Source organism: Elaeis guineensis, chromosome 6 (assembly GCF_000442705.2).
Source record: "Elaeis guineensis isolate ETL-2024a chromosome 6, EG11, whole genome shotgun sequence".
NCBI classification, from domain to species: Eukaryota; Viridiplantae; Streptophyta; class Magnoliopsida; order Arecales; family Arecaceae; genus Elaeis; species Elaeis guineensis.
This window is the reverse complement of record NC_025998.2, coordinates 5,416,752-5,443,304: the sequence shown is the minus strand read 5'-3', so window position 1 is coordinate 5,443,304 and position 26,553 is coordinate 5,416,752. Positions and strand designations below refer to the sequence as shown.

The window sequence follows — 26,553 nt, the reverse complement described above, 5'->3', positions numbered from 1 at the left end:
TCGGTCCCACAACACAAGGAAGCCACTCAATCTCAAGGGTAAGACACAAATATGAAGAGGTGCTTGAGCAATGCCAGGTACACTGGCTGGAAGATGAGGAAGAAATAAGAGGCAGACTGCAGGATAGAAACACTTGTTTTATTTTCTTTGCTCCCCTTTTCCCACCCCCCTAATTGTGACCATTTGTTCCCAACTTGAACCACATCTCCTGCCAGCCTCTAGTTGTGGAGCTAATGTGTGAATGTTTTCATCATTTCAGACGAAAATGAACTGGCTGGAAGGTAGGCTCCAGTGCAGTTCCGTTGCACTGTCAACCTCAGACATTGGATTGCGAACATGGGCAATGGTTTTTGGTTCTCAATATTAAGCACATGAGACCACATACCTTGATTCATATTAGGCTATCCCAGGGCTATTCAGACCTTGCGTGTGGTTGGGTCTCTTTCACCATCCACCGACACCCCTTCCTCTTGTAATTACATATCAATTCCATTTTTTTACTATGGAATTATGAAAGAAAAATTACGTCCCTTTTTTTTTTCTTTTTGTGTTGTGGGGGGTGTGCGGGGGAGACGTGATTCATTTTGGAATTTATTAGACTGCTATATCTCTGCACTCGTGACTGTTTTCCATTACAAATACATGTGCATCTATGACCAAAATATTCATTCATTTGAACATAGGGGCATAAAATCCAGTAAGGTCGATCATAGATTTTTTTTTTTTGCTCCCCCCCACCCCCCCCCCCCAACACACACGCACACAAACCTTAGTTGCTAACTGGCTCATTGTCATGCTTAAAAGAATCATTTTTAGGGATATTAAACATCAGTGTAGACTGAGATAAACATGAAAATTCAGCTGAGATGAGAGTTATAAGATATAATCCATGAATGCTCGTAAAATGACAGAATTGAAAATGTGCGTGAATCATCGACTACAATAACAAAGAACAGAATAGCTATAAATTGTTCCTGATTTAGTAAGTCATATTAATCCATTCGTTCTATCCACCCTAGCATCTAGTCTCATAACTGTTCTTTAGAATTCCATGACCAGGTCTTCCACCGTATGCTGTGCTAGGCTCAATGTAATTCACTAGATCGAGCATCCCATGGATCCTTGATAACCAATTAAAATATCTCAAAGCCCACTATGAGCTCTAGCCTATCCATAGAGTGAAACAAGAATTTTATATGGGAATGAAGGTCCATTCACAAGTATTAATAGCCAAGCGCGCGCGCCCACAGGGAGAGAGAGATCACTAGAAATTTTTTTCAGAATAAAAACAAGATATTTTGTTCCCTCAACGGGTCATCATCTGCAGAGCCCTTAGAATCCACATTATAATAAGCAAAAGATGCAGCAGATAATATTCAATAGAGATCTTCTTTTCTCATCATCCACCAAGACTACCTTCTGGTTTGGCCATCGTGGATTATTCTATCCCTCGCTCACAAAACAAGAACCAAATTAAGTTTCATAAGAAAAGCAATAAATATCATCTATAATGAAAAATAAATCAGCATCGTATTACTACTTCTAAGCATGTCTCATCGAGCTACCAGTCTCAAAGACTAACGAATCGAATTTTTGCAACGGAGAATGGCATCATCGATAACATTCTCGGTTCCCATATCGAATGTTCTCCTGCCATGACAACACTCGAAGCTCGACAAAGCTTCAGTACTGGTCCTCGGGGATGCTCCGATCGATTCCATGTAGCTCCTTATCGAGCTCACTCGAGAGCTCGCCACCCTCCCGATCGATTTCAAGCCCTTGAACTTCTTGTACGGAGGCATCAGAAAACTCAAGTACCTTTGGAAGAACTTCTTGCAAGATTTCGTGCTGCCCCCCAAGAAATGTAACCTGCACCGGACTAAAAAGTGATGGAGAATTCAGAGAAATAGGACTACTTGGGGCAACAGTGTACAAGTAGCGAGAACCGAACCGGTTGCTCCCAGAGCGAAATGACTTGGATGAGTCTATGGAGAGAAATCTTATGAGACCTGAGTTCATGGAGGAGTTGGCGGCGAGTTCGCTTATCGGTGGGTCGATGCGGTGAAGTGGCAGAAGCAGGCCATTGGAGAAGATGTGGGTCAGCGTCGACGAGGACCGGAGATTGCGAGCTGGGGAGACTGAAGTCAAAGTCGATGGAGTCAGCCTTCCAACGCATGGAGATCAACTTGGGGTCCATTTCGATGAAGGAACCAGCATCCTGGGTGTCGAGAGAGAAGCGAAGGCCATCGTCGAGAGAGTCGATAGAAGGTTTAATATTAGATAACCAGTTACAGGAGAAGCTGTCTATGCGCCTGAATGACCAGAGTCTGAGGAGTGAACTCTTGGATCACTAGGCCTGGGGTTCAATTGATTGCTTATTTAAGCTAGACTCCTGCAATGTAACGGATGGTGGAGGGTGAAGAAGTAGCATAGTTTTGTAGTGATTTTTCTAATTCAAATTATTATATTATTGAATTAGTACAATGACTATCTAACATATACATGTTCGTAGATGGTTTGTATAACAACATTAATAGAGCTTGTTGCGGCCAATCGCCTCGTCGCCTGATCGCCGGAGAACGAGCGCCTGCAAGAAGGGAAGTCTACACTGACCGGAGGCGGCTCCGGCGGAGACCCTCCGACGGTCAAGTCAGAGAGGTGAATGGGCAACAGTGAAATGAAGACAGAGAGCTCAATCGAGAGAGAGAGAGGAGCAAGCCTGTAGTTTCGAAGTCGAAAAGTCGAGGTCCCTTGCACTGTTGCCTTCCCCGATTTATATAGTGGAGCATGGTATGGCGCCGCCATTAATGGCGCGGACAATTGAGGAATTGTCAACTCACTGTAGACTGTCAGAGTCGCCGTAAAAGTGTCATATCACCGTGGGGCTGTCAAATCACTAGGGTTGACAATGCCCTAGGCGGGATAATGCCCCTAGGTGGCAGTGCCGCATGTTGCTGTCAGGATTGACAAGCTCTAGCGGCTGTACGGCGATCTGAGGAGTCGACCGACCCTGGGTCGGTGGCCAGCTGTGTGGCGTCGGGTGGAGATTCGGGCCCCTTTGTTGGTCAGCGAGTCTTACGTGAGTCGGCCATCAGGCTTCCAGGTTCAGTCGGTCGGAAAAAGTATGCCCGACCGACACATCCTCAGTCGGTTATGGGCCGTTAATTGGCCGGTGATGGCGCCCGTCGGTCGGTCGCTCCGGCTGTCGGTCGGTCGGTCGGTCCCTCCGACCGTCAGTCGGTCGGTCGGTCCCTCCGACCATCGGTCGGTCGGTCGGTGGGTATTCTCCAACAGTTGCCCCCCTCCACTCCTGAGTCGGATGGTGAGCTGGCCGACGCCGTTGCTTCGGACAGCGACGTCGGGCGAAAAGGAGTGGATTCGTCGTATGCCAAATTCCGACCGTACCGCGGGTTGATACGATGTCAGGCGTCTCATGAATGCCGAGCGATTCGCTGGCGTCAGATGTCTAGTCGGTGTCAGATGCCCCGTCCCATCGGCGTCAGGTGTCATGTCGGCGTCGGACGTCCTGCAGGTGTCGGACGTCCCGCCGGCGTCAGACATTATGTCGGTGTCAGACGTCTCGTCCCATCGGGAAGGGGAACCGCCGTTCCCGCCGTCCCTTCGGGGATACGAAACGTCGCGGCCTTTACGCCACGTGGCGTGCGGCCATTAGGACGGGTTCGTTGGAGCGGATGGAGGTGACGCGGCTCGATCTGAAGGCAGGTGCGTCGAACCGTCGGACCGACGGACGGCCTGGATGACGCCACGCGGCAAGATCTGGGGAGTCCTCGTTGGTCGTGCCTTCATCTCGACCTTATATAGTGTCGCCCCCACTTGGTTTTTTATCCTCCTCATTTCACTGTCGAAACTCTGCCCGCGAGAGCCCTCGCTCCAGGTAGCCTCCTCCGCCTCTCTTTTCCTTGGCAGTTCCTTCTCCGTTGTCTTCTCCATCCCCTTCTTCTTCTTCTTCCATTCGTCTGGGCCCATGGCCAGGACATCTCCACGAGGTAGTCGGTCGGGAGAGCCGACCGACGATACTCGGTTGACCCCGGAGGTGGAGGTTTCTTCACTTTCGGGGCCGAACGTCGATCGGCTCCGGGAGCAGTACCGCATCCCAGAGCAGTTTCGGCTGTTCGCCCCTGGCGCCGACGGTCGGGCCAACAGCCCGCCCGAGGGCCAGGTGGCCTTCTATTTGGAGGACCTCCGGGCCGGCCTTCGCTTCCCGGTTCCGGAGTTCGTCCGAAATATCTTTGACTATTATGGGCTGTGCCCGGCACAACTCGCGCCGAACTCGGTTCGGCTGATAGTCAGCTTCGCACTCCTGTGTCGGCTTTTGCCGACCGAACCTCGGATCTCCCTTTTTCGAGTCTTCTTTGTCCTCCGACCCCACCCTAAAGCCCGAGGGTGGTGGTACTTTGTTCCTCGGAAAGGGCTCTCCTTCATCACTGGTCTTCCATCGTCCATTCATGGATGGAAGAACCAGTTCTTCTTCGCATCATCTTCTGTTCCTTGGGGGTTTCCCGTCCGTTGGGAGAATCCCCGAACCGAGCCGAACGAGAACAGTCGGATGGAGGCTGAAGATCGGGAGGACTTCCACCGGCTGAAGGACATCTCGGTGCCGAAGCAGAGCAAGCTTATCACCGAGCAGGCCCTGTATGACGCCGGCCTTAGCCCGGTCCTCCGTTTAAGTCGGTTTTTCATTTTTCGTGTTCCTTTTCTTCTTTTTGTTTTTTCCTTTCGATACTGACCTTCTGCCGTCTTTTTCAGACATGCCACCGAGAACGCGACTGACGGCTGCCGACGTACGTCAGTATGCTATGAGAAAGAGGTCGGTGCAAGGCGCCGGACCGTCGCAGCCTTCCAAGAGGCCCCGTGCGGCTCCGCCGAGCGAACCGACTGGGTCGGAGGCGGAGCCGGTCATTGCACTGTCAGCGCCGACAGTGCTCGTCGAAGTCCCGTCCGAGGGACCATCGGTCGAGGGCACCGCTTCACCCGACAGACGGGCTGCTGAGTCCGTAGATGGCGCACCGACTGCTCAGCAGGCTGCGGAAGTTCAGGAGGAGGCCTGCGAACCCGAGCGACCGACGCCTGCTACCGCCGCACCGTCGGTCGAGACTCGGTCGGGCTCGAGCCTGCCCTCGATCTCCGATGTTAGGGCCTGGGCGTCCGGCCGAGGGAAGGCCCCCATGGCGTCGGGGGATGAAGGACGGTCGGCCGACGGAGGATCGACCGACTTTCCGCACCCCGAAGGTGCGTCGGGCCTGGCCAACCACGACTTGGCCAGAAAATTGTGCCAGGCGCTCCTCCTTCCCGCCGACATCGATGCGATGAAGAACCAGCATGTGTCTGACATGCTGTCTTCATTTTATCCGATGATGATTCGGGTAAGCTCCCTTTCCCTTGCCTTTAATGCGGTTCCCGTAAACTCGGTCTCTTATCGGTCGACTTCGCTTTGTGCAGCTGGTTTTCAATATATCCGAGCTAGAGGCCGGATATCGAAAGTTCGGCGAAATGCGCGCGGCATGGAGGGACAAGGTCGGAGCCCTTGAAGCCGACAAAGTCATCCTCGTCGACCAGCTGCAACAGTCGGTTGACCGGGAGGGCCGACTTGAGGGGGAGGTCTCCCGACTTTCGGAGGAGGTCTCCCGACTCAAGGGGGCTTTGGCGTCGTCGGAGTCGGAACTGCAGTCGGCCAAGGATGACGCGAAGAAGAAGTCCCGAACTATCCGTCAGCTCCGGCACGAGCGAGACGGTGTCGCCAAAGAGCTGGAGGCCGACCGCGAGCAGCTCCGAGTAAGTCTCGAAAACCTCGCCAAGGCCGAAGAAGGCTTATCCATCGCTCAGGCCGACGCGGACATCGCAAAGGCCGAGGCTGAGTCGGCGAAGGAGGCTCTGAGTCGGGCCGTCGAAGACTTTCGGGACTCGGAAGAGTACCGAGAAGAACTTCTAGAGAGCGGCTTCCTCTCATACCGGGTCGGGTACGAGGATGCTCGGAAAGTCGTTCGAGGCTTGTACCCGGAATTGGATCTCAGCGGCGTAGTTCTGCCAGAGTCGGAGGCCCCAGCTGCGGAGGAGACGGCCGAACCAGTGTCGGAAGGCCTTTCCACCAGGGCGGAAGCCGAAGAGGACGGAGAGCCGGCTATCGAAGATCAGTCGGCCCCGACTACGGAAGTCAGAGCGGATCCGCCGACCATCTCCCATCACCGCCCAGTGGAGGAGGTCGACTCCGACGATTAGTCGGTTTCATTTTTCCTTTTTGCTTTTGCTCTGGCTTGTAATCGGGCTTCGGCCCAACTTTGTAAAGCCCATTTTGACCTTTAATGAAAATCAGAGTCTTGGACTTAAACTTATTTCCTCTGCGTGTTTCTCTTTCTCTTATGTGTTGTAGAATATCTTCGTAAGTCGCTAACTCATATAGGTCAGTTAGGACGTTCGGCAACTCGTGCCGCCACGAAGGTAGGACAAGTCCCGACATTGGATCGGCCTGTCGATGGTCGACTGTCAAAGTCGGGCGTCCTTCTCCCGACTGTTAGTCGAGTCATTCAGAAGCCGATCGATCACTAGATAAAGCTTGGCGGTCGAGTCTCTTCTGATGCATTCAGTCGGTTGTCTTCTGGCGCGCTTAGTCGGGGAGACGACGACAATTCGGATCCCGATACCCTTGTGTCGGGTATTCATGCTGCGCTTCTTGATATACGGTGGTAAGCCGAATATCATCCGGCCGATCGTAGCCCGATCGGCGAGTCATGAATGCGACAGTGGTCGCTTCGTGCGATAGATGGTGGTAAGCCGAATATCCTTCGACCGGCCGTAGCTCAGTCGGTGAGTCGCGACGTCGGTCGCGCAGGCGATAAGCCTTTCTTTGGTCGGGGCTCAGTCGGTCGGTTAGCCGATTGTTTAGCCCGAAAGTTAGACCGTAGAAGGAGTGTCAACTCCCGTTATTATAGATATATCGGTCCTCGTAAGAGTCCAATGCGTCATCGACTGTCGAAGGAGTGTGACTCCCATCAATGTAGATATATCGGTCCTCGTAAGAGTCCGATGCATCGTCGACTGTCGAAGGAGTGTGACTCCCGTCAATGTAGATATATCGGTCCTCGTAAGAGTCTGATGCATCGTCGACTATGGAGCCGTCGGTTTCGTACGGATACTAAGTTCGAGTTGGCACGTCGGTGCTCGACCTTGGCGAGCGTCAATCGTTAGTCGAAGAGATAAACTTCGAGATTCCAAACTGGATTTGTATTCCGACTGGACAAGTACAGAGTTCATTGGTAATACAACTTCAGGTTATCGGCGTTCCACGTTCGGAGAATGGGCTTCCCTTCCAGAGTCTCCAGTCGGTAGGCTCTCGGACCATAGATTTCTGCTACCGTGTAGGGCCCTTCCCAGTTTGGAGCCAACTTCCCTTGGTCCAGGGGCTTCGAGACCTCTGCCTTTCTCAGGACCATGTCACCAGGCCTAAAGAGCTTTGGTCTGACTTTGGCATTGTAATACCAAGCTACCTTCTGTCGGTACGAAGCCATGCGAATTTGAGCCTCGTTTCGCAGTTCGGAGAGGAGGTCTAGGTCGGCCCTCCGACAATCAGAGTTGTCCGGCTCTTGATACCGCTCGACCCTTGAAGACGGCAGTCCAACCTCGAGTGGGATCATCGCCTCCGTTCCGTAGGCCAAGCTGAAAGGCGACTCCCCGGTCGGAACGCGGGGGGTCGTTCGGTAAGCCCACAGGACGGAGCCTAGCTCGTCGACCCAGAGGCCTTTGGCTTCATTTAGTCGGGTTTTGAGTCCATGGAGTAAGGTCCGATTGGTCACCTCGACTTCGCCGTTGGACTGTGGGTGCCCGACTGAAGTCAATCGGTGCGTGATGTGGAACCTTGCGCAGAAATTCCTGAAGCCTTGGTTGTCGAATTGCCGTCCATTGTCGGTGATGATAGTATGCGGCAATCCGAACCTGAAGATGATGGATTTTTGGATAAAGTCCTCCATCTTTCGCTCGGTAATCTGCGCCAGGGGCTCGGCCTCCACCCATTTGGTGAAGTAGTCGATGGCGACAACTATAAACTTTCTTTGACCCGATGCTGGAGGAAAAGGACCGAGAATGTCGACCCCCCACTGAGCGAAGGGCCATGGAGCAACAATAGGAGCGATTTGGCTGGCCGATCGGTGTTGAACGTTGGCGTACTTCTGGCAAGGTTCGCACCTCCGGACCAACTCGGTCGCGTTCTTCCTTATGGTAGGCCAGTAGTAACCCTGCCGCAGGACCTTGTAGGTCAGAGACTTGCCCCCCAAGTGATTCCCGCAAATCCCTTCATGCACTTCTCGGAGAGCATAGTCTACGTCGGTCGGTCCCAAGCACCTAAGCAATGGAAGGGAGAACGAACTTTTGTAGAGTCGGTCGTCCATGATTACATATTGGGAGGCCGACCATCGGAGCCGCTTGGCCTCCGTGGGATCCTCGGGGCCGATCCCGTCAGTTAGGAACCGGACGATCGGATCCATCCAGCTTGGTTCAGCTGCCAGCTGCTGTACTTCTTCGACCTGATCGATGCTCGGCTGCTCGAGGTTTTCCACGAACGTCCGGCCCAAAGAGTCGAAAGCCGAAGTCGCCAGTCTGGAGAGTGCGTCGGCACGGGCGTTCTCTGACCTGGGGATGTGGAAAATTTCAAAATACCTGAGGCGCGCCACAAGGACCTTCACTTTCTGAAGATATTTAATCATGGTCGGATCTCGGGCCTCGAATTCGCCTTTGACCTGCCCCACGATCAGCTGAGAGTCGGAGAATGCCCAGAGGCTATCGACGCCCAGCTCCCCTGCCATCCTCAAGCCGGCGAGGAGTGCCTCGTACTCGGCTTGATTATTGGAGGCCTTGAAGTCGAATCGGAGGGCGTACTCGGTGACCACCCCATCCGAATTTGTGAGCAGGAGCCCGGCCCCGCTCCCCTGAGCGTTTGAAGCTCCGTCGATGTGCAGTACCCAAGTGGAAACCGGATCTGGCTCGAAAACCGCGTCTCGTCCTGGGTCCTCAGCTCCCGACCCTTGGTCAGTTGTCGGGCACTCGGCGATGAAGTCGGTCAAGACCTGAGCCTTCAAGGCAGGCCGCGGTTGGTACTGAATGTCGAACTCGCTGAGCTTCATCGCCCACTTTGCCAGTCGTCCAGATGTATCCGGTCGGCGCAATATCGCCCTCAGGGGCTGGTTGGTGAGAACCACTATGGCATGAGCCTGGAAGTATGGATGGAGTCGTTGCGCGGAGACGGTCGGGGTGAAAATCATCTTTTCCATCTCCGAATATCTGGCTTCGGCATCGTGGAGCACCTTGCTGGTATAGTAGATAGGCTGATGGGTCCGATTCTCGTTTTCTCGGACGAGCACCGAACTGACCGCCTCAGAAGATGTGGCCAAATAGAGATACAAGGTCTCCCTGTCCTGCGGCTTTACGAGTAGCGGCGGGGAAGCCAAGTACTTCTTCAGATCCTCAAAGGCACGTTGGCACTCATCCGACCAAGAAAAACCATTTGCCTACCGCAAAGTTTTGAAAAACGGAAGGCATCTTTCAGCTGATCGGAAAATGAACCGGCTAAGAGCGACGATTTTCCCGTTCAGCCGCTGGACTTCCTTCTTGGTGTTCGGATGACGCATGTCGATGATCGCCTTAATTTTCTCAGGGTTTGCCTCGATCCCCCTTTGAGAAATGAGGAATCCGAGGAACTTCCCCGAGGTTACCCCAAAAGCGCACTTGATCGGATTAAGCTTCATTCGATGTCGTCGTAGAGTGCGAAAGGTCTCCTCGAGATCCCTAACATGATCCGGGATCTGAGCATTTTTCACCAACATATCGTCCACGTACACCTCCATATTGCGCCTGATCTGGTCTTTGAAGACCTTATTGACAAGTCGCTGGTAGGTGGCGCCGGCGTTCTTCAGCCCGAAGGGCATCACCCGATAACAGTAGAGGCCCTTGGGGGTCACGAAGGCAGTGTGCTCCTCGTCTTTAGGCGCCATCCGGATCTGGTTGTATCCGGCGAAGGCGTCCATGAAGCTGAGCAGTCAAAATCCGGACGTCGCATCCACCAGCTGGTCGATCTTTGGAAGTGGAAAGCTATCTTTTGGGCAGGCTCGATTCAGGTCGGTATAGTCGATGCAAATCCTCCACTTTTCGCTGATTTTTTTAACCATGACAACATTGGCGAGCCACTCGGGATACGTGGATTCTCTGATAAAGCCCGCTTCGAGCAACTTGTCCACTTCTTCGTCGATGGCCCTCTGTCTCTCTGGAGCAAAGGACCTCTTCTTCTACCTCACCAGCCTCATCGTCGGGTCGATGTTGAGTCGGTGGGTTATTGTCTCTGGGGGGATGCCCGACATATCCGCTGCCGACCAAGCAAATATGTCGGCATTGGCCGTCAGCAGCTCCGTCAATCATCGTCGTTCGGGGTCGGGCAGTTGAGATCCGACCCATACCTTCCAGTCAGGATTTTCTGCTATCGGGATCGACTCGAGCCATTCGGCTGGCGAACCCCGTTCTTCCATCTCCCGCTGGTCCAGTTTGTCGATCGTCAGGGAGCCCCTCAACTCGTCGTTTTGAGCAGAGATCTGGAAGCATCATCGGGCGAGCTGTTGATCCCCGCGCATCTCTCCGATCCCATTTTTGGTCGGAAACCGAACGAGGAGATGGTACGTCGAGACGATTGCCTTGAGGGCGTTTAGTCCGGGTCGTCCAAGTATGGCGTTGTAGGCCGAAGGCACTTGGACGACCGCAAAAGTTAAGTGGACCGTGCTTTGCCGTGGTTCGGTGCCGGCCGTCACAGGCAGGGTAATTTCTCCTTCCATCGCGACAGCGTCCCCGGCAAAGCCGATCAAGGGCATGGAGACCTTCTTAAGTCGGTCGGTTGACAGTTGCATCTGGGAGAAGGTCGAATAAAATAAAATATTTGTCGAACTTCCATTATCTACAAAAATTTTTTTACATCATAGTTTGCTATTGTTGCCGAAACAACAACAGCGTCGTCGTGGGGAGTTTGGATGCCCCGAACGTCTTCCTCTGTAAAAGTGATTACGTCGTCCGGGCGCAGTTTCTTCGTCGGCTCCCCTCCCGCTGACGTCCCCAGACCCAGCCGCTTGGAGATCATATTGATGACCCCGACCGTCGGCCGATTAGTCGTCGCTTCTTCGGTCGGCTGGGGTCGTCGATCGACAACTGGTTAGGTCGGCGGGTTCTTTCAAAATTTACCGAGATACCCCCGGCGAATGAGGACTTCGATCTCATCCTTTAGCTGGATGCATTGCTCGGTGTTGTGGCCGTGGCCTCGATGGAATCGGCAGTACTTCCGTCGGTCGAGGCCTTTTGCCTTCAGAGGCGGAGGCCGTCGCAGGTATTCTTTCCCCTCGATCTCCATCAGAATCTGCGCACGGGGGGCAGAGAGAGGAGTGTAGGAATCATACCTGGAGCGTGTCGGCCTTGAGGCCTGCCGTCGGGGCGACTTCTGGCTCTGTCGCGGTGGCGAGACCCGACTATCGGTCGGGGGCCTGCTGGGTCCGGCGGGTTCCCGACCCTTCCTCCGCTTCTCCTTCGGACCTTTGGGTTCGGCCAAGCGTCGGTCGGAAGCTCCTTCATCCGCGCGCATGTACTTGTATGCGCACTCCAGCATCTCGACGTACGTCCGAGGGAGGGTCTTGTCCAGAGAGTAGGTGAATCGGGATGCCCTCAGCCCCCGTTTCATGGCTGAGATAGCCATATCTTCGTTGAGATCCCGGACCTCAAGCGTGGCCGTATTGAATCGTGTCACGAAGTGTCGGAATGTCTCATTCTCCCCCTATTTGAGGGAGAAAAGGCCGTCCGACGTTCGCGGCGGCTTCCGGCTGGTGCTGAAGTGAGCCACGAAAGAGTGCTCGAGCTGCCCGAAGGAGTGGATACTTTCCGATCGAAGATCGGAGTACCAGGCCCTGGCAGCCTTGCGGAGTGTGGTGGGGAAGCCGATGCAAAAGAGAGCGTCGGTTGCCCCTTGGATCGTCATGAGAGCTTTGTAGCTCTCAAGGTGGTCGATTGGATCGGTGGAGCCGTCGTACGGCTCCACGTGCGGCATCTTGAACCGACTGGAGATCGGTTCGTCGAGAATGAGTCGGGAGAGAGGTTGGGCGGTCTGGAAGTCGACGTCGTTCGAAGACTTCTGGCCGTCCACCTGCAACTGCGCAAGCCGACGGTCGATTTTCTCGAACCTGCGCTCGTAGTCGTCCGTTCGTCGGTGCTGGGAGACCCCAGGTGTGGAGTCTCCGGAAGATTCCGAGAGGGAGACGGACGGCGTTTGCGGTCGCTTCTCCTTCCTCGCCCGTTCTAGCAGGGAAGGAGAGAGCTGCTGGGACTGTCGGGCGTCACGCCGTGGCCGTCCCTCCTCCTCTCCGTGGGAGCGCTGTTGCGGGCGCTCGTGCGGAGGCGACGGGGATCAGCGCGGGCGTCGGCGGCTGCTTCTGGAGGGCATCGGACGGGCCGCCGGTTGTTGCTGGAGGCTCTTGACCGCGTCCGTCAGTACGGTCATCTGCCGTACGATGGCCGCGATCTGGGCCTCCGTGATCACCGCGGGGTGTGGAGAGCTGGGCTCCGCCGCTGAGGGTGGCGGGGAGGCCTCTTCCCGACGGGAAGAGCGCCTCGCCGACCCGGTGATCCTCGACCGCTGGGCTCTTATCTTCGTCATCGGTATCTCCTGCTTGGGGAGGCTTAGTGCCGTATAGCTCGTCTCCCCTTCCTGACGCGCCAATCTGTTGCGGCCAATCGCCTCATCGCCTGATCGTCGGGGAACGAGCGCCTGCAAGAAGGGAAGTCCACACTGACCGGAGGCGGCTCCGGCGGGGACCCTCCGACGGTCAAGTCAGAGAGGTGAATGGGCAACAGTGAAATGAAGATAGAGAGCTCAATCGAGAGAGAGAGAGAGAGAGAGAGGAGCAAGCCTGTAGTTTCGAAGTCGAAAAGTCGAGGTCCCTTGCACTGTTGCCTTCCCCGATTTATATAGTGGAGCATGGTATGGCGCCGCCATTAATGGCGCGGATAATTGAGGAATTGTCAACTCACTGTAGACTGTCAGAGTCACCGTAAAAGTGTCATATCACCGTGGGGCTGTCAAATCACTAGGGTTGACAATGCCCTAGGCGGGATAATGCCCCTAGGTGGCAGTGCCGCATGTTGCTGTCAGGATTGACAAGCTCTGGCGGCTGTACGGCGATCGGAGGAGTTGACCGACCCTGGGTCGGTGGCCAGCTGTATGGCGTCGGGTGGAGATTCGGACCCCTTTGTTGGTCAGCGAGTCTTACGTGAGTCAGCCATCAGGCTTCCAGGTTCAGTCGGTCGGAAAAAGTATGCCCGACCGACACATCCTCAGTCGGTTATGGGCCGTTAATTGGCCGGTGATGGCGCCCGTCGGTCGGTCGCTCCGGCTGTCGGTCGGTCCCTCCGACCGTCGGTCGGTCGGTCGGTCCCTCCGGCCGTCGGTCGGTCGGTCGGTAGGTATTCCCCAACAGAGCTATAATAAGTAGAGCTCTTTTTTAAAAACAATTCTTTGTATTGAAATATAATAATATAATATGTTCAAACCATATATCAAATAACGAACTATCATTAGTATTAGCAAGTTAATGTAAAAATGAATGATATTATTAACAATAATATGTCTAATAGATGCTGGTGTTAATTAGTGAGAAATACTTTAAATTAGTACCAATATTCTGCGGGGGTCATTAGAATACACTAAGTTTTATTAATTTTTAATAAAATAATAAGACTATCATTATTAATAGGAAATAGAAAATTATTGAACATAGGAAATATTTAAATACAATATAGAAGGATTATTAGTAGCAGAGGTGGCAATTGGATCGAATCTCATCGGATATAAGTCGAGTCGAACTCAAGATAACAAATTTGTCAATCGAAATTTAACCTTTTGTTTAAATAGGTCAAAATCCATATATGAATCAGATTATTTATTAAATAAGTAATTTAACCTGATCTACGAAAGGTTGAATCAGATTTATCAAATTAAATGATTAGGCATAGCCACCCTTAACTAGTGGCTGTTCCTCTACTTTTAAGCAACTCAAATTTAAACTAATCAACACAATTTTAATCTTGAAATTTAGCATAATCCAAGGTCTAATCTGAAAGTAACAGGTGTTATAATATCGTAATAGCACAATGAAACTTTTGACAAGCCTAGATAATATTTTAAATATAATTTATTATACCATTGTGATTATATTTCAAAAATAATTTGAAAAGGATATAAGAAAACAGATCCGCGCATCATGTATGTCATATACCAGTTCTTCTTATGCTGTGGGGTTACCAGATTTCCTTTCAATGGTGTAAGAAAGATATATGAACTTAACTGGAGCCCATATATTGAAAGAATTTTTTAAAAGCAGCATATACGACTAACAATAACAAAAAAAAAAAAAAAAAGAAAAGGGTACCACGCATTTTTCAGATCCTTGAAAGTAATAACATTGGACGATCTCTCCTAGCTGGGCATCTCTGGTCACAAACAAACATCCTTGCTTTTTAAAAAAGACCTGTGCTAACATCCACGGAGCATTGGAAAATAATGAAACAGGACAACTAAAAAGAATTACCCAAAAAAAAAGTTAGGTTCTCGAACTTACGTTGTAGATTTGGTACAGAAATGGCTACGCCTCTATGGTCCGCTTCACGTGTTTTCGGACCCAAGCTCACGTACTAAAGAAGCTCCACCATTGGTTGAATCAAAACGCTCCGGAAGCCAGTAGGCCAGTCACCCGACTCGACCGTCACCCACTCCTCGCTTTGCGACGTCCGCGGTACGTGGCTGAAAAGCCGGTGTCGCCCACTTTGTAGCGGGTGCATGGGTTGCGCTGTGATTTGTGGAAGCAGCCATTGGACAACTTTAGTTTCTAAAGTCAAAAGGTGTACGTGAATTGGCGTTTGGATTTGTTATCGTCGTACCGTCTTCTTCTTCCCCTTTTGTTTTTCCAACTTGGAACCATGAGCGTCTTCTCCTTCTCCATTCTCCGGTGGATAGTCAATGATTGATCCGAAGCTGACTCAATACTGCACCTGCTAATAAACGGCAGGATAATATATTGTCATCAAAAAAAAAAAAAAAAAATACACACTATCACGCTCCGAACCCAAAACCGAGTCGGATACGTGATGGCCGCACACTCCTTAGAGCAAGCCCTAAAGAATATGCAAGGCCAAAATAAATCATTACAACCTTAACATCCATAACAATTAATTTCAACAATAATTCATAAAATCTTGTATAGGTACAAATTAAATTTCTTCAGTTCTCTGATCAGGTACTATAACACTTTATCTATCCATCTGCTCACCCATAAATCTAAGCCATAGCCAATCATGAACATCCTGTATCTCTGAAAAGAAAAGAAAGATGAAGGGGTGTGAGCTTTACAGCCCAGTAAGAATTCCCATATCATACTGATATAGTAATATAGTCTGAAAATAAGGATAAGCAATAAAATATAAAATCTCATGTTCAATGTCCAGCATAATGCAAACATTCATAAATTTTCTGTCTTATTAAATAGATGCATCATCATATGTTAACAGGTGAAATACTTTTGTTCAATAATTATCTCATGTCTTATCTTTCATTTCTCTTTTCATAATCACATGATTTTTAACCTTTTCTTTCTGGCTCTGGACTATCCAAGTCTATACCTCAGTCATCATCTGGATCGAATCCACTTAAAAAGTCTTTCAAGTCTGTCCCAGACGAGCTCCTGGCCGGCTGTCCCACGTACCAAAGCCCGTGAGAGGCTGTCCCAGGCATAAGCTCCTGGCGGGCTGTCCCAGGCATGAGCTCCTGGCCGGCTGTTCCACATGACAAGGCTAGTCCATACCATATATCTCTTTCTTTTCATTTAACCATTATGTGTTGATTTCATCAATCAATTTTGTCTTGCATTATGATCAATTCAGATATGTCACATCATATAATCATGCCATCAATCTCTGATACGTATATATTAACATAACATACTCATGCTCAAAATCAAATAACAGTATCTCAGATATAATAAATTCATCGATCTCAAATCCGACAACGCAAAACCAATAATGCAAGACCAACAGTAAAATAGCATATATATAATAGTGATCATGTACAGGGATTCTTACCTTTACCGGTAACTGATCCAAACACAGAAGTCAATGTTCTTCTTTGATTTATGAATTTCTCTAACAAGATATTCCACTCGATATCATATGCAGACAATCATCTCTTCATAACCCTGATCAACATAAAAATCACATATATGGAGAAAATTATCGATAATTGATCCTAATACACAAATCGAGGATCTCTCTTAGGATTAATCAAAATTAGGACTTGTCTATATATCAGGATCCTCCATTGATCCATAAGACTTTTAGAGAGAAAAAATCCATGAAGAGAGAGAAAATTTTAGAGAGAGAAAGTAGAGAGAGAAATTTTCGTATCCTTCAGATGAGGCAATCATGGTCGAGACTATCCGAGGTCCTATCAGGGTGACTCAATATGAATCAAGTGTTACAATTTCGAATAGGATCAGCTGGGATCAGATCTACCGCACGAATTTTGAAGCAACCTCAGATCATCTTATTTTCATCTCAATCTATCCTAGGGTCCATGATGCAATCAGAGAGAGAGTAGAAAGATTCTAGAGAGATAAAATTCACAAAAAGAGAGAAAGATCTAGAGAGAGAAAATAGAGAGAGAATCTAGAGAGAAATTAGAGAGAGAAGGTAGAGAGAGGAGAGAGAGAAAAATTTTTTTCTCTCTCTCCTTCTTCTTTTTATTTTATTTTATTTTATTTTTATTTTTATTTTTCTCTTTCTCTTTTTTTTCCTTTTTTTTTTCTTTTTCTTTTCCTTTTTTTTTCTTTTCTTTTTCTTTTTCCTTTTTCTTTTCTTTTCTTTTCTTCTTCTTCTTCTTTTCTTTTCTTCTCTTTTCCCGTGGGTTCCGTTGGGCCAAAACAGGGGACCGTGAGATCCCCTCGTTGGTTGGCCGGGCTCCAATGAGGTGGGCGACATCCACTCGACGGCGACAAAGCAAGGTCGGTCGGCGGCGAGGTTCGGCCAGCGAGCCGAAGGATTTTCGAAAAAAACAAAGGACTGTCCCAAATTTTTTTTTATTTTTCGGTCGTTGGCCGGTCACCGCGGCCAAAACTTTCAGGGAAGGAAGAGTGAGAGACGAGGGTCCGATCTCGGGGATGGAATGCCGCAACCGGCGGTGCCGGTGGCCGGAAAAGAGAGGGAAGAGTCCGGCCGAAACAGAGCAAAAACAGGGGTCTTCTTATTCATGGATTTTCCGGCGATCCTGACGGCCGGCGAGGGTGCACGAAGCCGTGGAAAAGAGAGGAAAGAAGAGAGGAAGGAGAAGACGGGTTTACCTCCGACTCCGGTTAGGTCTCCGACGAGTATTTGAGATGAATACGATGAGGACATCCGTGGCTTCAACGAAAAAATTCGAGAAAAATAAAAGAAAAATCCGGTGCTCGTCGTGACCAACCTTAGAGGGAAGGAGAGGGGGTTTTATAGGATGTAGGGGAGGTCGAATCCGCCTCAGATTCAACCTCTCCACCGATGATTTGGGTGGAAGAAGACTCCCAGCGGGAGTCTTCTTCATTCTTTTTCTTTTTCTTTTTTTTTTTTTGTTTGGGTTTTGGGCTTGATTCTGGGCCGGGATGTTACATTCTCCCCCCCTTCAAATAATTTCGTCCTCGAAATTAAGTTATGTTGTTTGAGATATATTTCAAAGTATACATTCTTCATGTCATTCTCAAGCTTACAATAATATCTTATATATTATTTATTTCTTATGATCTTGTTATAACAAAAATTGTTTGAAATTTCAAACACATCCCTTCTTATTGATTTCTCAACTTTTTGAAGAACTGTAACATTTTAGACTTGTATTAATATACCACCGTTATTTGTCTAATACATTTCACTCGAAATTCATAATTATCTCAGACTACCCTTGATAGAAAATAAATAAAGATCAAACATCGGGCATTCTTCACAATCATCGATTTCTTTCTTCTTTTGACCTTCTAACAAATTTTATATGTAGACTCTCATCTTAAGAAAAATCTCAATCTTTTATATCAGTTTAAGTAACAATATTAAATTTTTTTTAAAAATATGAGATCTATATTAGGACTTTCTAAGTTTGAACTAATACCAGAATTATCAAGCTGTTAATAAACTTGAGATATCTAAAATTTTTTTTTTTTTTGGTCTTATCTACAATGAAGCAACCTACTGACAAGATTATCTGACTATGATCAGATTAGATCAAAATTTATAGTATCCTTTCATTATCAATAAAATCTTCCTTATTTGCAACTAATATATTTCATCATAATATCTTTTGATTTTAAAGATTAATATTTCTAATTAATTTAATCTACCATGCTTTTGCTGCACATTCTGATCTTAATTTATCAAATTATATAAGTCTATCAAAGATAAAAATATCCTCATATGTTAGATCAATCCAGGATAGATCTAACCTTCAAATTTCATATAAGACTTAGGACAAAATTTTAAGTTTCTTTATCTTTACTACCTTTGGGTATAACATATAAAAATTAAATCTTGATCCACTTTCTATGTTTGAAATCATTGCATAAGTTTCATCACTCTTCAAGAATCCAACATATCTAGAATTAATTGGAGTTAATCTTAGATTTACCTTACAATCATTTAGATAATTTCTAAATCAATCTTCCTTTTTAAAAGAATTAATTCTAACTTGACAAACTAGAAGAACTCAAGCCAGCATCCTTAAGTAGAATCAACTTGATTATTTCTTATAGATCTCTCTTTATCACAATCCTTAATATTAATCAATAAATCTATACAAAATCTTGTCCCTTGTATAAGTCATTCAAAATTTAACATTAACAAGATGTCTTAATTTAATTTAAAAATCTGAACTTTGACTTGAATAATTAATACACTTCACCATCTTCAATAATCACAAAAAAAATCTAATCCAAAGATAGTAATATGAATTATTAAGGATTTTATCATAACCTGTATATTATTCTCTGACACAATAAATTTTTCTTCTTTAATTTAACAATAATATCAAAATACTTTTGAACCACTTAGAAGAATAAACTATTGACTTGAAATTCAATGCAACTTGAAAGATCAAGGAATCATATTCAGAATATGATATTTTGAGTAACCAAAAATTTCACCAAGATGTGTATCTCCTATTCTCATAATAAAATTTAAGTATATATATATATATTTTTTTTTTCATCTAAGATTGGGTTTCATATATGACCTCTTATAGGTTCAGTGTTCAAAAATATTTCTCTCTCATATGATGTAATTTCTTCTTAGACCATACCCTAATTAACTTTCTTTGATAAGTCTAAATTCATAATGCTCAGACAATTATCATCGAAATTAAAAAAAATTATCATGATCTTCAATCATATAAATTTTACATTCCAAAATCCTCTAGTATGCTCAACATAACTTATCAATATCTTCCACTTTATTCCAAGGTCAACTCCTTTCATACTTAGGTCAACCTTACTAATTGAAATCTAAGATATAACTTATCAATTTTATTATAGTCATCATATACCACTTATACATAAAGTTTCATCATAGTATTTATTGATTCAAATTCCAAATATTGATTCCTTTCTTTTATGTCAATCATGTTCCTTATGATCATAACCTAGGTTTAAATATCACTAAAGTCATAATTTCAAATAATTATAATCTTAAGCTCAAATACTACTTAAATCATATTCTCTAATGATCATAACCTAAACTGTAATATCATTCTATTACATCCTTAATGATTATAACCTTAAACTCTGATATTATCTATCATACTCTATTGATTATAATCTCAAAGTTTTGATATCACTTATATGACAATCTCTAGTGACCTTAAAACTGAGCTCTAATACTGTTCTATCATATTCTCTGATATCACTCTGTCACATCCTATTGATCTTACATAAAGTTTTAATATCTCTTCATAATCTCTAGTGATCTTAAACCTAAGTTTGATATTATTCTATCACATCCAAATCATTTATATCGTAATCTCCAATGATCATAATCTAAGCTCTAATATCACTCTGTAATATTCTAATCACTTATATCATAATCCCTAATGATCATAACCTATGCTCTGATACCATTCTGTCACGCCCCGAACCCAACACCCGGATCGGATACGTGATGGCCGCACACTCCTTAGAGCAAGCCCTAAAGAATATGCAAGGCCAAAATAAATCATTACAACCTTAACATCCATAACAATTAATTTCAACAATAATTCATAAAATCTTGTATAGGTACAAATTAAATTTTTTCAGTTCTCTGATCAGGTACTATAACACTTTATCTATCCATCTGCTCACCCATAAATCTAAGCCATAGCCAATCATGAACATCCTGTATCTCTGAAAAGAAAAGAAAGATGAAGGGGTGTGAGCTTTACAGCCCAGTAAGAATTTTCATATCACACTGATATAGTAATATAGTCTGAAAATAAGGATAAGCAATAAAATATAAAATTTCATGTTCAATGTCCAGCATAATGCAAACATTCATAAATTTTCTGTCTTATTAAAATAGATGCATCATCATATGTTAACAGGTGAAATACTTTTGTTCAATAATTATCTCATGTCTTATCTTTCATTTCTCTTTTCATAATCACATGATTTTTAACCTTTTCTTTCTGGTTCTGGACTATCCAAGTCTATACCTCAGTCATCATCTGGATCGAATCCACTTAAAAAGTCTTTCAAGACTGTCCCAGGATGAGCTCCTGGCCGGCTGTCCCACGTACCAAAGCCGTGAGAGGCTGTCCCAGGCATAAGCTCCTGGCGGACTGTCCCAGGAATGAGCTCCTGACCGGCTGTTCCACATGACAAGGCTAGTCTATACCATATATCTCTTTCTTTTCATTTAACCATTATGTGTTGATTTCATCAATCAATTTTGTCTTGCATTATGATCAATTCAGATATGTCATATCATATAATCATGCCATCAATCTCTGATACGTATATATTAACATAACATACTCATGCTCAAAATCAAATAACAGTATCTCAGATATAATAAATTCATCGATCTCAAATCCGACAACGCAAAACCAATAATGCAAGACCAACAGTAAAATAGCATATATATAATAGTGATCATGTACAGGGATTCTTACCTTTACCGGTGACTGATCCAAACACAGAAGTCAATGTTCTTCTTTGATTTATGAATTTCTCTAACAAGATATTCCACTCGATATCATATGCAGACAATCATCTCTTCATAACCCTGATCAATATAAAAATCACATATATGGAGAAAATTATCGATAATTGATCCTAATACACAAATCGAGGATCTCTCTTAGGATTAATCAAAATTAGGACTTGTCTATGTATCAGGATCCTCCATTGATCCATAAGACTTCTAGAGAGAAAAAATCCATGAAGAGAGAGAAAATTCTAGAGAGAGAAAGTAGAGAGAGAAATTTTCGTATCCTTCAGATGAGGCAATCATGGTCGAGACCATCCGAGGTCCTATCAGGGTGACTCAATATGAATCAAGTGTTACAAATTTCGAATAGGATCAGCTGGGATCAGATCTACCGCACGAATTTCGGAGCAACCTCAGATCATCTTATTTTCATCTCAATCTATCCTAGGGTCCATGATGCAATCAGAGAGAGAGAGTAGAAAGATTCTAGAGAGATAAAATCCACAAAAAGAGAGAAAGATCTAGAGAGAGAAAATAGAGAGAGAATCTAGAGAGAGAAATTAGAGAGAGAAGGTAGAGAGAGGAGAGAGAGAAAATTTTTTTTTCTCTCTCCTTCTTCTTTTTATTTTATTTTATTTTATTTTTATTTTTATTTTTCTCTTTTTTTCCTTTTTTTTTTCTTTTTCTTTTTCCTTTTTTTTCTTTTCTTTTTCTTTTTCCTTTTTCTTTTCTTTTCTTTTCTTCTTCTTCTTCTTTTCTTTTCTTCTCTTTTCCCGTGGGTTCCGTTGGGCCAAAACAGGGGACCGTGAGGTCCCCTCGTTGGTTGGCCGGGCTCCAATGAGGTGGGCGACATCCACTCGACGGCGACAAAGCAAGGTCGGTCGGCGGCGAGGTTCGGCCAGCGAGCCGAAGGATTTTCGAAAAAAACAAAGGACCGTCCCAAATTTTTTTTTTATTTTTCGGTCGTTGGCCGGTCACCGGCGGTCAAAACTTTCAGGGAAGGAAGAGTGAGAGACGAGGGTCCGATCTCGGGATGGAACGCCGCAACCGGTGGTGCTGGTGGTCGGAAAAGAGAGGGAAGAGTCCGGCCGAAACAGAGCAAAAACAGGGGTCTTCTTATTCATGAATTTTCTGGCGATCCTGACAGCCGGTGAGGGTGCACGAAGCCGTGGAAAAGAGAGGAAAGAAGAGAGGAATGAGAAGACGGGTTTACCTCCGACTCCGGTGAGGTCTCCGACGAGTATTTGAGATGAACACGATGAGGACATCCGTGGCTTCAACAAAAAAATTCGAGAAAAATAAAAGAAAAATCGGTGCTCGTCGTGACCAACCTTAGAGGGAAGGAGAGGGGGTTTTATAGGATGTAGGGGAGGTCGAATCCGCCTCAGATTCAACCTCTCCACCGATGATTTGGGTGGAAGAAGACTCCCAGCGGGAGTCTTCTTCATTCTTTTTCTTTTTCTTTTTTTTTTTTTTGTTTGGATTTTGGGCTTGATTCTGGGCCAGGATGTTACACACACAGTTAAGATCGAGATCAAAAACAATAATGTGGATGGGAGAGAAAGATGATGCTGGGCTTTGCTCGGTGCCGGAGAAGAAGAACCTACAAAATAAGCTTCATTGGAGGTGGCTTCGATGAAGATCTTCCGGCACTCAAGTTAGTGAGGTAGCTCGAGAGAGAAAAGTGATACAGTCTCTGAGTCGCAAAAATAGTGTGTGTATGCATCTTGTCTTGAGAGGTCTCTGCTTACCTCTATTTATAGAGAGAGCAAAATGAATGATGAGAAGACATATGATCATATCGATCATGTCCTGTCGTACGGTGCCGCATAGTACCGTATGGATATCTTTAAATGCTGACGGTGAGCATACCTTCTACTCGACGTGCTTACGACGACGGACGCTATCGAGTGTGGGGTATAATAAATGATCTTGTGGGCACATTTAATGAAATCGCAGTATCCCATCATGACGCACAGCTATCTGACCAGAGTATGGAATTCGAGTAACGTTTCCTTGATGTGGCCTATCAGAATCATATGATGATCATGTTCGGTGCTCAGCTAGTCTGTTGAGATCTATGTTGTCGGAGTTAGCAGAATAAGACCGTTGGGTTGTCTTGTCCTCGATTGACGTAGTCGGCCGTCAACCGAGTATGAATTTGATCACAGGTTGAGCATCGTTCGGTGCCAGAGGCCGTGGGTGGCATATTCATCTTAGTCGGACTGGTGTCGACCAGGGAGGAGTGGCCTTTAGTCGGTTGGGAATCCACGTCAGTGCCCGGCTTCGATCCTACCTGTCGGGACTCGTCAATCAGAGGCGGGTTGATTGGTGGTGGCTTAGTCGGTGTAGCTTCCTTAATCGGCTCAGAGACAAGAAAGTTGAGTAGTCAGCTAAGTGATAGGGATCTACCTCAACACTTGCCCCCCAACTCTCAAGTCTAACTCTGTGGTTGGTCAGGCGAACGGAGTTCATCTTCGACAGATCTGAGTTACTTTTGTCGACTGCCACTCAGTTGTCGCTTCATGGGGTGGACTGTTGTCTTGTCTTTTCGTAGAACATGCAGCGGCGCCATCCCATCATGGATCACACGGTAATAAATGCCACGAAGCTCGAGATGATCCTCTATATTAATGACAGCAGATCGGCTCACAGGACAATAATGAGCATACGTACCCGAGTTATCTGCATATCGTCCGCTCATTGGTCTAGTCCGTGATCACGCAGAGTGAGCCGACTCAACAAGATTTGAGCAGCAGTGCGTCGAACAGGTGTCGAGATCTTCGATCGAGATTGCCGTCATATGTCATGATCTCGAGTTAGGCATGGTACCCGATGTCGATCATGTCCATCGAAGGAACCTATAAATAGGGGTCGATTCTCTCCCATTTTTGGTTTCATTATTTTCTCTCCGCCTCAAGTTCGTCCTTCTCCTTTCTTAGCAGAGAGCCTAGCCGCCGGTGAGTTTCCCCTCCGGCGTCGGTTTTCCGTTGCTGTCATCATCGCCATCGGTCCCCTTTTCTTTTTTAGAGGTTTCCTTCGTGATCCTTCTCTCTTCATTTTTTTTTTTGATCTTTTCTTATTCTCCCTTTTTATAGCTTCTATTGATAGAGAGTCCGGAGATGAGAATCCGGTCGGAGATTAGAGTTCTCGGGCTCCAGCCGTCCAGAAGGTGATCGAGGGGATTACTCAAGATGAGCTTGATGATGCATCTTTTCGGTAGGGTCAATCGGATTCGGATGAGTCGGATGAATAGCCGACCGCCGAAAACACCTTTGGACCTCTTGTGGAGAGGTCTGAGTTGACTGAGTCGATCGTTGACCGACTAAGGGGATATTATCACATCCCTAGAAGGTATCGGTTGATGGTGCCCGATGGAGACTGGGTTGTTCGTCCTCCTGATAGTTATATTACTATCTATGAGGAGTTTCTTCGATCGGGACTCCAACTTTCTCTCCATCCCTTTTTTGCCAATATTTTCGACCTGTACGAGGTCGTTCCTGCTCAACTCGCTCCCAACTCCATCCGTATTTTGGTTTGTTTCGTCATTCTTTGTCATCTTCTTCAGGTTGAACCCCAAGTTTTCCTATTCTGAACCATTTTTGTTTAGAAGAAACATCCTCAGGAGCGGAGATTGTGGTTCTTCTATCCTTGGCTCCGATAATAGCTTTTCAAAAAGTTTTCCTCTTTTATTCATAGGTGGAAGAGTAACTTCTTCTATATTGTTGCCGACCACCCATGGGGCTTCGAATGGACCTGGATGACTCCCAATCTCTCTCTGAATAGAAACGGCACAGTCCTGGATGAAGATCGGGAGACATACGAGAAGTTGTTTGAGGTCCAGATCCCCGCACATTAGGAGTTGCTCGAGGAGCAGCTCCTTTACGATGCCGGGATTAGCCCGATGAGCCATCTCGATAGTTTTCTTTCATGTAGATTTTTTATAATTTCTGTTTCACTCGTAGACTGATTCTCTTCTCTTCTTGTCATTTACATACAGGCATGCGGGCCATGGCGGGATCTCTGAAGGAGGAGGTTCGAAAGAGGACCAAGGCGGCATTCGGACCCAGCAGTCCATCTCACCACCAAAGAAGCCGAAAGAGGAATCTCCTTCTCGGGCACCGAAAGTATGCAGCCACCATCGCTGTCCCAAGCACCATCACCACCGCCCCGAGTTCCATCGGAGGACTCATCTCCGCCACCTTCTACCGAAGTCATCACGGTTGCGACTTCTCCCTTGGCCGACGACGATGTGGTGGTCGTCGAAGTGCCAGTGATGTTGGCGGAAGCAGTCCAAGCCCTTCCAATCCAAGCCAGATCTGAAGGATGTCAGACAGCTAGCCGGAAAGCTACCGACAAGGGTGCCAAAAAGGATAAGGTACCGATGCTCTCCCATTTCACTACAGACTACGGTCCAAACATATCTTTGGGGGAGCTAACAATCATGATCGGGATGCACTTCAAAGCCACCGATCAGGCACTTCAAGACCGTCGACTTGCCGGGGAGTTGGCGAGAATGGTCATGCTTCTTGCAGACTGGGAAGTTAGGAAGGTGCATCTGATTTTGGAGATCCAGTCGGATGCCTACATATCGTTGATCAAGGTAAGTATCCAACCTTTCCTTATTCGACTTCTTTCTGAATTATTTTTGACCGAGTAGATGACTAAGCCATTTTTTTTATTTTGCAGATGATCCATGACATTACTATGTTGTCGGAAAGGTTGATCAAGTCTGCTCAGATCAACCATGACTTGGAGGATCAGGCCCAGACCACTCGTGCATGGACCGAGGTCTCTGACAAGCTCCTCCGAGCCATCGAGGAGCGAGAGAGGAAGAACAGAGAGAAGATATCTCTGCTAGAGGCCGAGCTGACGAATTCGGCGACCCAGCAGAGGAAAGAGGAGGAGTTTGAGAGGCTGAAGACCGACTATCAAAAGGAGATGGAGTTGGCTGAGAGCGCCCTCATCGAAGAGAAGGAAAGGATGCTGAAGGCTTAGAGGGCTGCCAAGGAGGTCGAAAAGATCGCCATGGAACTCCAAAAAAAATTGACGATGGCAAAAACTCAAGCCCGAAAAGCTACTTCTTGGGCACTGATCGAGTTTCACGATTTCAAGAAGTACGAGGACGAGCTCACTGATGCCAATGCAGACGCATTCTAGCTCGGGTTCGCATAATGCAAGAAGCAAATTCACCACCTCATGTCCAAGGTGGACTTGAGCTCCATACAAACCGACAAAGAATCAGACGAGTCAGGCGATGAGGAAGCAGAGGTCGAGGAG

General features: G+C 46.8%; 1 pseudogene; it reads right to left on the bottom strand.

Moving 5' to 3' along the window:
- Positions 1–1,300: 1,300 nt before the first annotated feature.
- On the bottom strand, positions 1,301–23,977 carry LOC114914328 (probable membrane-associated kinase regulator 6; annotated as a pseudogene).
- Positions 23,978–26,553: the final 2,576 nt, after the last annotated feature.